This window comes from Rhinolophus sinicus, chromosome 9 (assembly GCF_057876585.1).
Source record: "Rhinolophus sinicus isolate RSI-liver-muscle chromosome 9, RSI-T2T, whole genome shotgun sequence".
Lineage (NCBI taxonomy): Eukaryota > Metazoa > Chordata > Mammalia > Chiroptera > Rhinolophidae > Rhinolophus > Rhinolophus sinicus.
This window is the reverse complement of record NC_142509.1, coordinates 10,511,885-10,525,785: the sequence shown is the minus strand read 5'-3', so window position 1 is coordinate 10,525,785 and position 13,901 is coordinate 10,511,885. Positions and strand designations below refer to the sequence as shown.

The window sequence follows — 13,901 nt, the reverse complement described above, 5'->3', positions numbered from 1 at the left end:
TCATCATTATACTTATCTCCCTGTGTTTGCTTCTATGTATTTGGTGAGACAGCTGCCTCTCAAAGAAGTGGCCTTGTGTAAGCAATGAATCTTGTTGTTCAACCTTGCCCTAGCTCTAGTCTGGTTCTAGAACCTTTCTGATTGTCTAAGTAGCCTGATTTATCCTTGATAGGTCCCAGTTGTTGATGTTGTGCCAAGCTGTCAGTGTTTCAAAGGGAGGGATCGCTCTCAGCAATTAGACTGAGGCTGAATGGAAGCCAAATCCTCAGGCAGCATCTTTTAAAGTATGCAAACTTACACAGTCCTCTGGGTCTGCAGTCATAATCCATGCTGATCTCTAGGCCAGTATATCTGAAGGTGTTTCCTTGGGACAGTTACAAAAATGGGGGATCCAGACAAGTGTATAATCTCCTTTCTAGGAGGTTCCAGCAAGTTGTATGGCCAAGGGAGAATGCAAAGATGATGCCCTTTGGCCTACATTCCCTGAAAGGTCCTCGGTAGCCTTAGATGTGTGGTGGCCCTGAAACCTGCCTTCAGGCTGAAGCTCCAAAACAATAGGCTTTTTTTCACAGGTAGACTGGGGCTGTGTTTCAGTCTGCTGTCTGTGCTGTACCCTATGGTGGTCTCTTGTCTCTCTGATTGTTTCAGTTATGTTGGAGTCCAGCACTGAGGTCCTCCTGGCCACCAGAGCCAAGTGCTCAAGGGGCATCCTGTTTGGACTGTGTACACCCACTAACTTCAGTGGGCTCAATGGGGAGCCCAAAGCCAGGGCAAGCCTGCTGGCCCTAGTAAGGTAGAAGACGTTCAAAATGGCACCTATCAGTGTCAGTGCTACCATGTTTCCCCGAAAATAAGACCTAGCCAGACAATTAGCTCTAATGAGTCTTTTGGAGCAAAAATTAATAAGACCCGGTCTTATTATACTATAAGACCAGGAAATGATATATGATATATGATGTGATATACAGTATAATATAATACAATATAATACCGGATCTTATATTAATTTTTGCTCCAAAAGATGCATTAGAGCTGATTGTCTGGCTAGGTCTTAATTTCAGAGAAACACGGTAACAAGGTGGAGTGAAAGCACAAAAATGGTGCCCACCATCATCTCCATCCCTGGAGAAAGACCCAACATACTCCCATGCCTTCAGCAGACGCTTTAAGATTAGCTAATGAATCTCCTTCATGTATGGGCTAGACGCTTTCAAACTTTTGCTTTTGTCCTGGGTTGTGGGATAAATGAATCTGAGCATGAGCCCTTTAAGAGCAGACTTTCCATTCCTCATAGGCTTTTGGGTATCCTGGATGTAAGCTTTGTTGGTTTTCAAAGCCAGGTGTTTTGTGGGCTCATATCTCTGGTGCAGGTTCCAAGAATTGGGGTGCCTAATGCAGGACATAAATCCCTCACTCCTTAGGGAGAAGCTCTGTATTTTTGAGATTCCCTCCCAACTGTAGGTGATGCGGGTATTTTTGCGAGACTATGTCTCTGCCTCTCTTACTAGTCTCAATGTGGTCCTTTCATTTTTTGTTGTGGAAGCTGTTCAGCTAGTTTTCAGGTTTGTTTCAGAGTAAGTTGATTCATATGTAGCTCTCTATTAGGTATTTCCACGGGAGGAGGTGAGTTCGGAATCTTCCTATGCTGCCATCTTGAATCCATCCAGTGAACACTTTCTAATATATATATATATATAATTTTAATTTCTTTAACAATTTTTCCAATTTTTGAGTCATATTTTCAATGGTTGCTCACGAGTTTACCATATAAATCTTAACTTATCACAATCAGCTTCTGATTTTTACTAGCTTAACATTAGTGATATATGGGAACATGACTCCTATATAGCTCTAGTCCTTCCCCCTTTTTAGTATATACATACTGTGTATATTGTTAAAAACACAGTAACACATTGTTATAATTATTACTTTACCATCAGTAATAACTCATGTAGCCCAATACAGCTTTGCTCCTACCTACCGTGTTTGTGGTGTGATTGGCATATTATACATCCATTACATGTCTGTATATTATAGGCTCCACATTAAAATACACACATTTTATAAAATCAGTGAGGAGGAGAAAGGCGGAAATATTAATTTCTATTATTTTGCACAATTACATATTTACCTATACCAGTGTTCTTTTTTGTATGTGTACATTTGAATTACCATCTGGGAGTCATCTGCTTTCAGACTTAAAAACTTCTTTTAGTATTTCTTGTAAGGTGGGTCTGATAGCAAGAAATTCATTTTTTATCTGGGAAAGTATTTTGCTTTCATTTTAGAAAGAAAGGATTCTTGCTTGACAGTTTTTCTTTGAGCACATTGAATATGTTATCCCACTGCTTTCTGGCCTCCCCTATTTCTAATAGGAAGTCAGCTGTTAATCTCATGCGGGAGGGGTGTTCCATGGTAAGTGATGAGTTGTTTCTCTGCTTACGAAGTTTTCTCCTAGTCTTTAACTTTCAGCATTTTTACCATGATGTGTATGTTTGTAGATCTCTTTCTATTTTTCTTACTTGGAGTTCATAGAGCTTCCTGGATGTGTAGGTTATTATTTTTCAATAAATTTGGGGTGTTTCCTGCCATTATTTTTTTTCTACTCCTGTCTCTTCTCTTTCTAGTACAGTGGTACCTCGGTTTTCGAACACAATCCATTCCAAAAGACCGAGTTCTGAAACATTAGAAAATCGAGGCACGTTTCTCCATAGAAAGTAATGCAAAATGGATTAATATGTTCCAGACCTTTAAAATCAACCCCTAAAAATGCAAATTTAGCATGAATTTTACTATCTAATGATACCATAGATCCATAAAATTTACAGTGTTCGTAAACCAAAATGTTCGTCAATGGAGACATTCAAAAACCGAGGTACCACTGTACTCCCATTGCACTTATGTTGGTGTGCTGGATGGTGACCCACATTTTTTTTGAGACTGTTTACTTTTCTCTTTTCTTTATCCTTTTCCTCCCCTTTGTTTTCTTTTGTTGTTTGCATAATCTTTACTGAGCTATGACAAAGGCTGCTAAATCTTTCTTCCGCCAGGTCAAACTTACTGTTGAGTCCCTTTAGTGCATTTTTTTAAAATTAAAGTTTATTGGGGTGACAACTGTTAGTAAAGTTACATTGGTTTCACCTTTAGTGAATTTATTTCTGTTATTGACAGAAATGAAGAGAGAAATACACAAGTCTGCAATTTTATTTGGAGACTTCAACACCCCTGTCTCAGTTATCAATGGAATTGACAGACAGAAAATTAGGAAAGATGCAGAACTAAACACCACAATCAACCAACTGGGTAACACTGATATTCATAAAACATTCCACCCACTAACAGAATATACATTGTTTCCAAAGTATATTCTCTGATTCTAATGGATTTAAACAAACAAAAAGTTAGTAACAGAAAGATAACAAAAAAAATCCCCAAACACTTGGAAATTAAACAACATACTTTTAAGTAATTCATGGATCATAGAGCAAGACACAAGGAAGTCAGGCAGTATACTGAACTGAAAAACAACGTATCAAAATTTATGGGATGCAGCTAAAATAAGTGTTTAGAACGCACACGCACGATACTGTGATTTATAATAAACATGTATTTGCTCTTCATCCCCACTTCTGGCACAGAGCTAGTAAGACCCTTGGAATTTCCTAAGTCATGACAGCAGCAAAGGTGTCTCTTGCTATGTTAATGAATTGGCTTTTAGAATATCCGTAAGGATGGGGGCCGGCTGCCAAGGAGCACCAACCATATGATTCTTAGAGCATTGAAATTTTCATTCCCAACCCCCTTGACATCCAGGGAGAGGAGAAGGACTCGAGGTGAATCAATTATGCCTATGTAATCAAGTCTCCATAAAGCCCCCAAAGGATGGGGCGTGGGGAGCCTCTGGGCAGTTCAACATGTGGAGATTTGGGGGAAGAGCGTCATACTACGAGAAGGCGTGAAAGCTTCACACCCTTTCCCTAAACCTTGTCCTATGCATCTCTTCAATCTGGCTTTTCCTGAGTTATTTAGTTTTATAATAAATCCGTAATCTAGTAAGTAAAACATTTCCCTGAGCTCTATGAGCTGCTCTAGTTCTAATTAATCAAACTTCCAAGGAAGGGGTTGTAGGAACCTCCAATCTATAGCTGGTCTGTCAGAAGCGTAAGTGACAACCTGGACTTCTGATTGGCCCATGCAGTAAGGGTGAGAGGTCAGTCTTATAGGACTAACACCTTAAATGGAGAGGCTGATGCTATCTTCGGATAATGTCAGAATTTAGTTAAATGGTAAAACACCCAGCTAGTGTCGAAGAATTGCCTGTTGGTGTGGGGACACTCCCTCCACATTAAAATTGAACACAGAACCCACTTAGAGGGAAATTTATACCATTAAAACCTTATATCAGAAAATGAGTAAGGTCTCAAATCTGTAATCTAGGGCTTCTATTTTAAGAAACTAGAAAAGAACAAAATAAAACAAAAGCATAGAAGGAAGGAATTAATAAAGAGCAGAAATCAATAAAATTGAAAATAAAAAAATCAATAGAACCAAATGTTTGATCTTTAAAAAGATCAATAAAATAGATAAAGCTCTAGCAAGATTGACAAAGAAAAAGACAAGAAACAAATTACTGATATCAGGATTGAAAAATTGGATATCAATTGCTGAAGTGTCCAAATAGGCCCAAGATGGAGTTGCTTACCCTAAGGTCCATGTCAGCAAACTGGAACTTAACTAAGTTTCTATACGCGGCTCTCCCAGAAAAGGCCTGAGCCAACCAATCAGCACTTGCCTGCTCAGCACAAGTTACCTAACTGTGCTGCAAGACATCTCTCCATATAAGGAAAGTAACCCTGTCTTACCCAAACAGCAAATGCCCAGTAAAACTTCCTTGCTCCTATTCACTTTGGTCTATAAAATTCTCTCACTTTATACAACTCTTTGGGAGCTCCACTCTATCTCTAGACTGGATACTGCCAGATCCACAAATTGCTGAATAAAGTCAACCAGATCTTGTCAAAATTTATGACTGTTGGATTTTTTTCGTTAACATACAACAAATATAAAAAACATAAGAGACTATTACAAACAACTATACACACTTAAGCTTGACAACAAAGATAAAATGGGCCAATTCTTGAGATAACCACACACAAAATTCAACCAAGATGAAACAGATACCCTGAATAATCCTGTGTTACAGAAATCAAATTCATAATTAAAGTCCTTCTAAAGAAATCTTCAAGACCAAGACGGTTTCACTACAGAATTCTGCCAAACACTTAAAGAAGTAACACCAACCATACAATCTTTTCCAGGAAAAAAAAGAACACTTCTTGTTTTATGAGGCCAGCAGTATTCTGATATAAAAGCCAGACAATCAGTACAAAAAACTACAAAACAATACCCCCTGTGAACACAGATTTAAAAATCCTCAACAAAATAATAGCAAATCAAATTTAGCAACACCAACAATACCACAATCAAGGGGAGGGAGTTATCCTGGGGTTCAATATTAAAAAAAAAAATCCATCAATTTAATCCACCATACTCACAGTTTAAGGAAGAAATACCACATAATTTCAATTGATGCAGAAAAAGCATCAAAAAAAAAACAACACCCTAAAACAACATTCCTTCATGATAAAATCTTAGCAAACTAGAAATAGAAGGGAACTTCTTCTTCAACCTGATAAAGGGCAACTACAAAAAAAATCAACAGGTTGGCACACCTACTGGTTGAAGACTACATGCTTTCCCATTATAATCAGGAAAAAAGGCAAGGGGAAAAAACCCAAAAGGTGTATGTATGTATATATATACACATATATGTATGTGTGTATATATATATATATATATATATATATATATATATATATATATATATATGAAAGGGAAAAAATAACTGTTCCTACTTAGACATGATTATCTACACCCAAGGAATCTTAAAAAAAAAAAAAAGACCTCCTAGAGCTAGTAAGTGACAGGACACAGGATGAACATGACAGTACACAGGGTCAATTATATTTTTGTATAGTAGCAATGAAGAGTAAGAAATCTAAATTTAAAAAAATTCAGTATCATTGTAACAGCTCCAGAAAAAACAAAATACTTAAATATAAATCTAATAAAACATGTATAGAACCCACATGCTGAAAGTACAAAACACGGATAAAAAGAAATTAAGGAAGACCTAAGTAAATGAAGAGGCAGGTTCACGCATTGAAGATTAAATATAGTAGAGATGTCAATTCTACTCAAATTGATGCAGGGATTTAACATAATTACAATTACAGGATTTTTTTGGTATATATAAACGAGCTGATTCTAAAATTTATACAGAAAAGCAAAGGAACTAAAATAGACAAAACAGTTTTGAAAAAGAAAAAGTGTTATCACACTAAATTAAAGACTTACTATAAAACTACAGTAATCCAGACAGAGTGGTATTGGCCAAGGGATAGACAGAGATCAATGGAACAGAAGAGAGTTCAAAAATATGTGCACACGAATATGGCTGATTTTTGACAAAGGTGCAAAAGCAATTCAATAGAGAAGATAGTCATTTCAATAAATGTTGCAACAATAGAGCATCCATATACAAACTACCCTCAAATCAAACAAAAAACCACCTTGACTGAAACCTCATACTTTATCCCAAAATTAACTAAAACTGGGTCATAGATCTACATGTAAAACTAAAATTATAAAGCATTCGTAAGATAGGAAAAAACCTGTATGTCCAGGCAGGGAATAAGGGGATAGGCAAAGAATTCATAGACATTAAATGAAAAGCACAATCAAAAGAAAAAAATGATAAACTGGACTTCATGAAAATTAAAAACTTTTGCTGTGTGAAAACACTACATTACGAGAAATTATTTGCAAATCACACACCTGTCAAAGAACTTGTACCCAGAATATGTAAAAAAAACTCTTACAACTCAATGGTAAGAAAACAAACAACCCAATGAAAAAATGGGCAAGAGACTAGATTCTGGGCCAAGATGAAATATACAGTAGTACCTTGGTTTTCGAACATCTCCGTTTACGAAGGCCGTAAACCCGGAAGTAAATGCTTCGGTTTTCGAACACCTTCAGAAGTCAAACATGTCACGCAGCTTCCGCTGAGTGCAAGATCCTGAGGCCTAGCTGTCAGCTGTTTTCGAACGTTTCAGAACTCAAATGGTCTTCTGGAACAGATTACATTTGAAACCTGAGGTACCACTGTACTTCTTCCTGTTCCTTCCACTCAGCAGTTAAAGTACTATGTACTTTATACGTAAAATAAATATAAGACAACTCTGAAAGGTGGATAAAAAGTAAACTATCTAGAGACCTTAAGACCCAAGGAACAACACCCCAGCCCCTAGTAACCACACTTCTATTTTCTGTCTCTATGAATTTTACTACTCTAGGTACCTCAAGTAGGTGGAATCACCCAATATTTATTTGTCCCTTTCTGACTGACTGGATTACTTAGCATAATGTCTTCAAGGTTCATCCATGTATCAGTATTTTTTTCCTTTTAAAAGGCTGCATTATATATATATATATATATATATATATATATATATATATATATATATATATATGATCTATTCATCTGTTGCTGGATATTCAGGTTGTTTCCACAGGTTTTCAATCCCCTATTTAACTAATAAAAGCAAGGATTATTCACAAAATCAAGGAATCTTCAGGTAGAGAGGAATGTTTGAAGTCACCTAGTTCTACCGCCTTCTAATACATCACTTGGTAGAAGCGATCACAATCATAAAATTCTGGTATTTCGCAGTATCATCTTGAGTATGGGTAGCTACCAATTCAAACTGTTCACATTCTCTTTTCAAGTTGGCAGTTATCATCAGTCTTTTAATTAATTTAGCCATGACACATGACACATGATGTTCACACACATGATATACCTCCATGGGCAAGGCTAGATTTTTTAAAAAACTGGATAAAATATAGATAACATAGGGCCGCCCCGATGGCCCAGGTGGCTGGAGCGCCGTGCTCCTAATGCTGAGGTCACCAGTTTGGTTCCCACATGGGCCAGTGAGCTGCGCCCTCTACAGTTAAGATTGTGAACAACAGCTCGCCCTGGAGCTGGGCTGCCATGAGCAGCCATGGGCTACCGTGTGATGCCAGGAGCAGCTGGTGGCCAGCATGAGTGGCCGGCAGCCAGATGATGCCGTGAGCTGTTGTGAGCGGCCAACCGACGACAGGCCACCAACTGCCTCAGCCGGGGGGAGAGCAAGGTTCATAATACCACCAGCATGGGCCAGAGAGCTGTGCCCTACAACTAGACGGAGAAACAATGGCTTAAACTGGAGTGGGGGAGGGGGCGGAAGAAGGGGAAAAAAAATTAAGCTTTGACACCGAGATGAAAATCTTGATTTTTTTTCTGAGTCTCTAGCCACATGTAATATTTAAAATGCAGCAAACGTGTAGGTAAATTATATATAATTACACTGTGTTGTTACTGCAAATTGTTTCATTGTGTCATTCTTGCTAATAGACAATATGCATACTTTGCTTCCTCACCCTTCTCATGATAAGTGTATTCATGGACAAAATAAAACTGAAGTAACTGCAATAATGACAAATACTTAAGTAATTCATAATTTCTAAAACTATTAATGGTACTATACATTAGGTTGTGGCAATTAAGATATGGAAGCCCCATTTTTAAAAATAATATACATAATTTTATTACAAAATCTTTTAAAGAAACAAAATGCAATATTCTAAAAAACCCAAAATTTACTATTGATACTAATTTCTTTAAGTTTGCTGTGCTACAATACACAAGAAATTAAGAAACCATTTAATATTTAGAAACATTTAACATCAGAAGCCTTAAAATCTAACTGTATGTAGCAGCCCCTCAAAAAGCTACCACCTGTATTTTTAAAAAAGTGTTTTCTTATAAAGAATCTTATCAGCTATACAAAAATCTGTACAGTTTTTATACTGAAGCTAATATTGAGCTGCACTTGAATTCACATTCTTAGCAAAACTGCCTGAGCACGCACACACACACACATCATTATAGGACAGCCTCCTCTTCTTCGTCATCATCATCTTCGCCCTCTTCCTCCTCCTCATCTGGTTCATTCTTCTTTGAGGCTGTTGGCCTGCCAGAGCCCTTCTTTCCTGCTTCACTTTTGCCCTTGGCGCGGTATGCAGCATATCATTTTCATATTTCTCCTTTAGCTTAGCTGCTTTCTGTTCATATAGTTGCTTGTTTGGCTGACTGTTCAGACCACATTTCACCCAATTTTTTTGCAGTACCCCAATGGATAAGCCAGGGTGTTCACTTTTGATCTTTGGGCGATGTTCAGAGCAAAACAGGAAGAAGGCAGATGGAGGCCTTTAGGAGCATTGGGATCTTTTTCCTTTCCTTTCTTATCACCTTTGGGAGGAACATAAGTTTTCATCTCCCTGTCATAGTGAGCTTTGTCACTTTTTGCCGTATCTTCGAACTTTGACTTTTGCTTTGCAGACATGGTCTTCCATCTCTCCGAACATTTCTTGGAGAATTCGGCAAAATTGACGGAAGTCTGGGTGTTTCCTCTTGTGCTCTTCCCGGCAGGTTTGCACAAAGAAGGTATACAAGGACATCTTGCCCCTCGGCTCATTGGGGTCTCCTTTACCCCTGGTGACAGACGGCGTCTAGTAGTAGCTTTTCCTCGGTGTTCCACAGAACAGGACTCCACAGGCGCTGCCTTCGCTGAGCTCCGGCGTGAATTGGTTTTGGAAGCCCCATTCTTTAAGCTCTAGTTTTAACTCACAACTGATAAAGAGATAGCAATTACAAAACCTCTGGTAAGACCTGCTTCTTTGAGGACCCTGACTAAAGCTGCTCAAGAAAAGGACTTCTTACAGCAACTGTGGAAATCACCAGTCTTTGAAGATATAGACAACTATGGGAAAACATCGAGTTTTGATACAGTCAATACTATTTTAAGTGTCTCCAGAGCAACCATACATATGCCAAACTGTGAGGTATGACTCTGGACCTGACAGTTTTCATTCTCTTATACTACAGATATTACTACTCATGCCTTGAATACTATCTTAGAGGTTAAAAGAGATAAAGGATGGAGGAAAAGATCGTAAAGAGGCATTCTTCCCCCCTCAATTGGAAAAAACCCCTCAGAAATAGAATAAAGGAATTTGAATTTTGAAGCTGAAGGGGGTATAAGGAGATTATTTTATAGTTTAAGAAATTAAGTTTAGTTCACGAAACATTTATCGGACTAGATGCTGTGCTAAAAAAAAAAGCCCAGAAAGGTTAACCAAGTCAGTAAATTAATGTAAGATGGGAGTGGAACCCAGATTACTTTATTTTTGGGAATCCACTGCTTTGTATAAAAATCATACTTAACAGGCCCTGGAGCCAGTATTCCTAAATTAAAGCACTCTTGCCATTAATTTTCTAATACTGTAAGAACAATTCAGTTTCCACATAGGAACAATTGTTCTTATTGAAATAAAATTTTATCTTATTACTTCTAGAACTCACAGTCAATCTGTTCAAACTAGTAATCAACTATCCTGAAAATGACAAACTGCTTTTATACAACTAAACAGATTGGAATGGGAAAAGTTATGCCTCATTCCAGTAAATACTTCTGTAAATTGTCAAACTGATAGAAAGTCAGGCAAATTCTATAATAAAATGATATTTGAAAAAGACATTGCTATCAGGCCAGAATTTTACAAGCTGAGTATTAGTTGTAGTACTTGCTGCAAAACAACCTAGCATCACGAGAGTTTCATAGTGGTTATCACTAGCCCAGGAAAAGATCAAAACTCATCAGTTTCAGTACGGTTTCTACTGAATGTGTAACACTTTCACACCACTGTAAAGTTGAAAAATTGTTGTCAACTTTGTAAGTCAGGGACTATCTGTATATGGAAAGCACCTGTGCATAACACATACTATATACACAAGAATATGACACAACACTAAGTAACAGATGAAGTATCTTTATTGACAGATCTCTGACTCTATCAATTCTGGCTGAATTCATCTCAAATCTCTAACCCCATTATCCTTCCTGAATTTCAATTCTGGGGCTCTCATGACCAGCTAGTGCTGGACAATTCCATCTAAATGTGTTTGCTATCTTTCAAATTCACCACCTGAAACCGAACTTAAATTCTTTCTCCTCAAATGATACGCCACTGCAGACTTTCTAATTCTGTTAATGATGGATGCTTTCAATTGCTCAGTCACCCAGAGCTTAAAATCTGGTACTCGTTTTTGATTTACCACCTCCTATCTTTTGTCAACACCTGAAAATCTTCCCTCAGCTATTCTCCCTTTACATACAAATTTAGAAAAATTACTCTTCTGCTTATGAATGTTTATTCATAAATCAAAGTCATTCTCCAGAGCAAGAGAGTTAATTCTCCACTACCAAGAGATGATGATAATGGCCTTGCAAGGTTGTTGAGTCGTTGCTCTCTAGTCTTCATTACTTTGCCCTCTGCTTAGTTTTGAGGTGGTTATGGATATTATTAAATCCAGCATAGTCAGTAAGCAAAAAATCCTCAGAATGCTAAAAGTGTGAACTTGAATACTATCTTAGAGGTTAGTCTGTGATTCACAGAAGTCTGTGATTATGGTTGAAATAAAATGCAGTTAAACATATTAATAAAGAATAAGAAAGCATGCTGCTCCATGAATGGGATAAATCACTGAATAGTATAAATCACTGAATAGTATGAATGATTCTGAAGTACCCACAACAAATCTTGCAACGTATGAAGATGCTTTGTCTACATAATTGATAATAATCAGCAAGTAACAAGGGAAAATGATTGGTGAAATTGAAAAACTTTTGACTATGTAATTAGAGTAGCATCAACACTAGACGGCAAGATTTCAAACTGTGTAGTCTCAGGACCCCTTGTTTATGTGAGTGATATCTACTAATAATTACCATATCATAAGTAAAAACATTTAGAAATGTAAAAAATTGATTTATTTGAATAAGCCTATTACATGTTGACATTTTTTTAAAAAAAAACTACATTTTCTCAGAAAAAGAGGCACTGATTTTTGCAAATCTCTTAAAGTATGATTTATTACAGCAGCCACATCCCTTATCTGCATCTGTATTGAGTCTATTGTGATACTACATTTCAAGCAGCCTTTGGAAAACTCCACTGAATATCGTGAGAATGAGAATGAAAATGACAAACAATATGTTAATACTGTTATAAAAATGTTTTGACCTTGTGGACCCTCCCTCAGGAAGGTTCCGGGGATCCCCAGGCAAGTCCCCATACCACACTTAACCACTGCCTTCATGTTAAATCAGGAGACAGTTAGGAAATTGTTAACAAGAACTTAAAGAAGGCTAAGCAAGGTGAATGGGCTGTTGTTTAAACTTCTGACCCACGCCAGAAAAAGCTGGTTTCCTATCTTCAAATTTTCACATCAATGAGTAGTAAAATCCATTTGTCACTTACGATAATCATAAAGGAGGATTGTGTACAGTATGGGGGAAGGGTTGGGGGTACCTACCTCAACAAATTTGCAATGTAGATATAATAGGTCTATTTAGGTAAAAGACAATCAAGAAAATGTTTTAAATGTCTATCTGGCAAAGAGGAATAGAGCCTGCTAGGGAGCGTCATGGCTTAGGGTTAGGTCTCCCTGCTGATAAAACAAGGCACACAAAACAAGCCAGTTAGATGTGCTCATCTTTGGATTTAAGACCTAGAATTGTGATCATAAGGAGGGCCAGGTTAAGTACGGCAAAGAAACAAGTTCAGCACTTAGGTCCCTGATGCTGTCAATGAATTGCTAATAATCAAGTCTGAAGCTGCCTTACTCCAGGATTCCTGTTTTGTTTTTGTTTAAAATGATAAATGTCCTTGGCATTTAAGCCACTTAATTCAAGATTTTCTGATACATAAAATGAGTATCCACACACAGAAATCCCACAGGTAGGTACTTCGGCAGGTCCAAATGAAGTCATTATCATCTCTCACAAATGTATTTTCTTTTATGATACCACCATTCCCAAAAGTAGAAAACCTGAGAGTTATCTTTGACTTCTGTGTAGACTTAAAAAGGTCACTCCCCCCACATATGTCCATGCCTTAATCTCTGGAATTTGAGAATGTTACTTTTATGGCAAGGACTTTGCAGATGTGATTAAGTTAAGTATCTTGCGATAGGGAGATTAGCCTGGATTATCCAAGTGGGCTCTAAAGAGCATCCTTATAAGAGGCAGAGATGACACACATATCAGAGAAGGTGATGAGAAGATGGGGCAGAAATCAGAGTGATGTCACCACAAGCCACAGAATGCCTGGAGCCATCAGAAACTGGGGGAGGCAAGGAATGGATTTTCCCCTAGAGCTTTTGGATGGAGTGGGTATCTGCCAATACCTTGATCTCAATGCTGTGATACTGATTTTGAACTTTTGTGCTCCAGAACTATGAGAATAAATTTGTTGTTTTCAGCCATCTAGTTTATGATGATTTATTATAAAAGCCACAGGAAACTAATACAACTTCTATCTTTCCCTTTTCCTCCCAACACAGACTTGGATACTAAGACCTTTCTCAGATCCATTCTTTCTTTTCTCCTTTAGTCACTGCCTAGGATTACTTAAAATAGCATCCTGACTGGTCTCCTTGCCTTTAGTGTCACCAGCCTTGAATAAATCCTCCATTATTCAAATACCCTCTAAAATACAACAATCTGAATCCAGCACTTATTACCTCATGCCTTCGTTGTCACACTGAACAACTCTTAACACAGTTTTTGCGGGAAACGAGTAAACTCGTCATATCGCTTTTTATACCAAAGCGCGGGAGATGAGAATAACACGTATTTTGCACCTCTTTTTAAACTAAAACACTGAAAGTT

At 37.5% G+C, this 13,901-nt stretch overlaps 1 protein-coding gene and 1 pseudogene across 3 annotated transcripts in view; both read right to left on the bottom strand.

The window, feature by feature from the left end:
• Window positions 1–13,901, bottom strand: part of ZBTB44 (zinc finger and BTB domain containing 44) — an 84,050-nt gene that overhangs the window by 58,077 nt on the left and 12,072 nt on the right. The window lies entirely within an intron of this gene.
• LOC109435844 (high mobility group protein B2 pseudogene) lies at window positions 8,758–10,397 on the bottom strand (annotated as a pseudogene).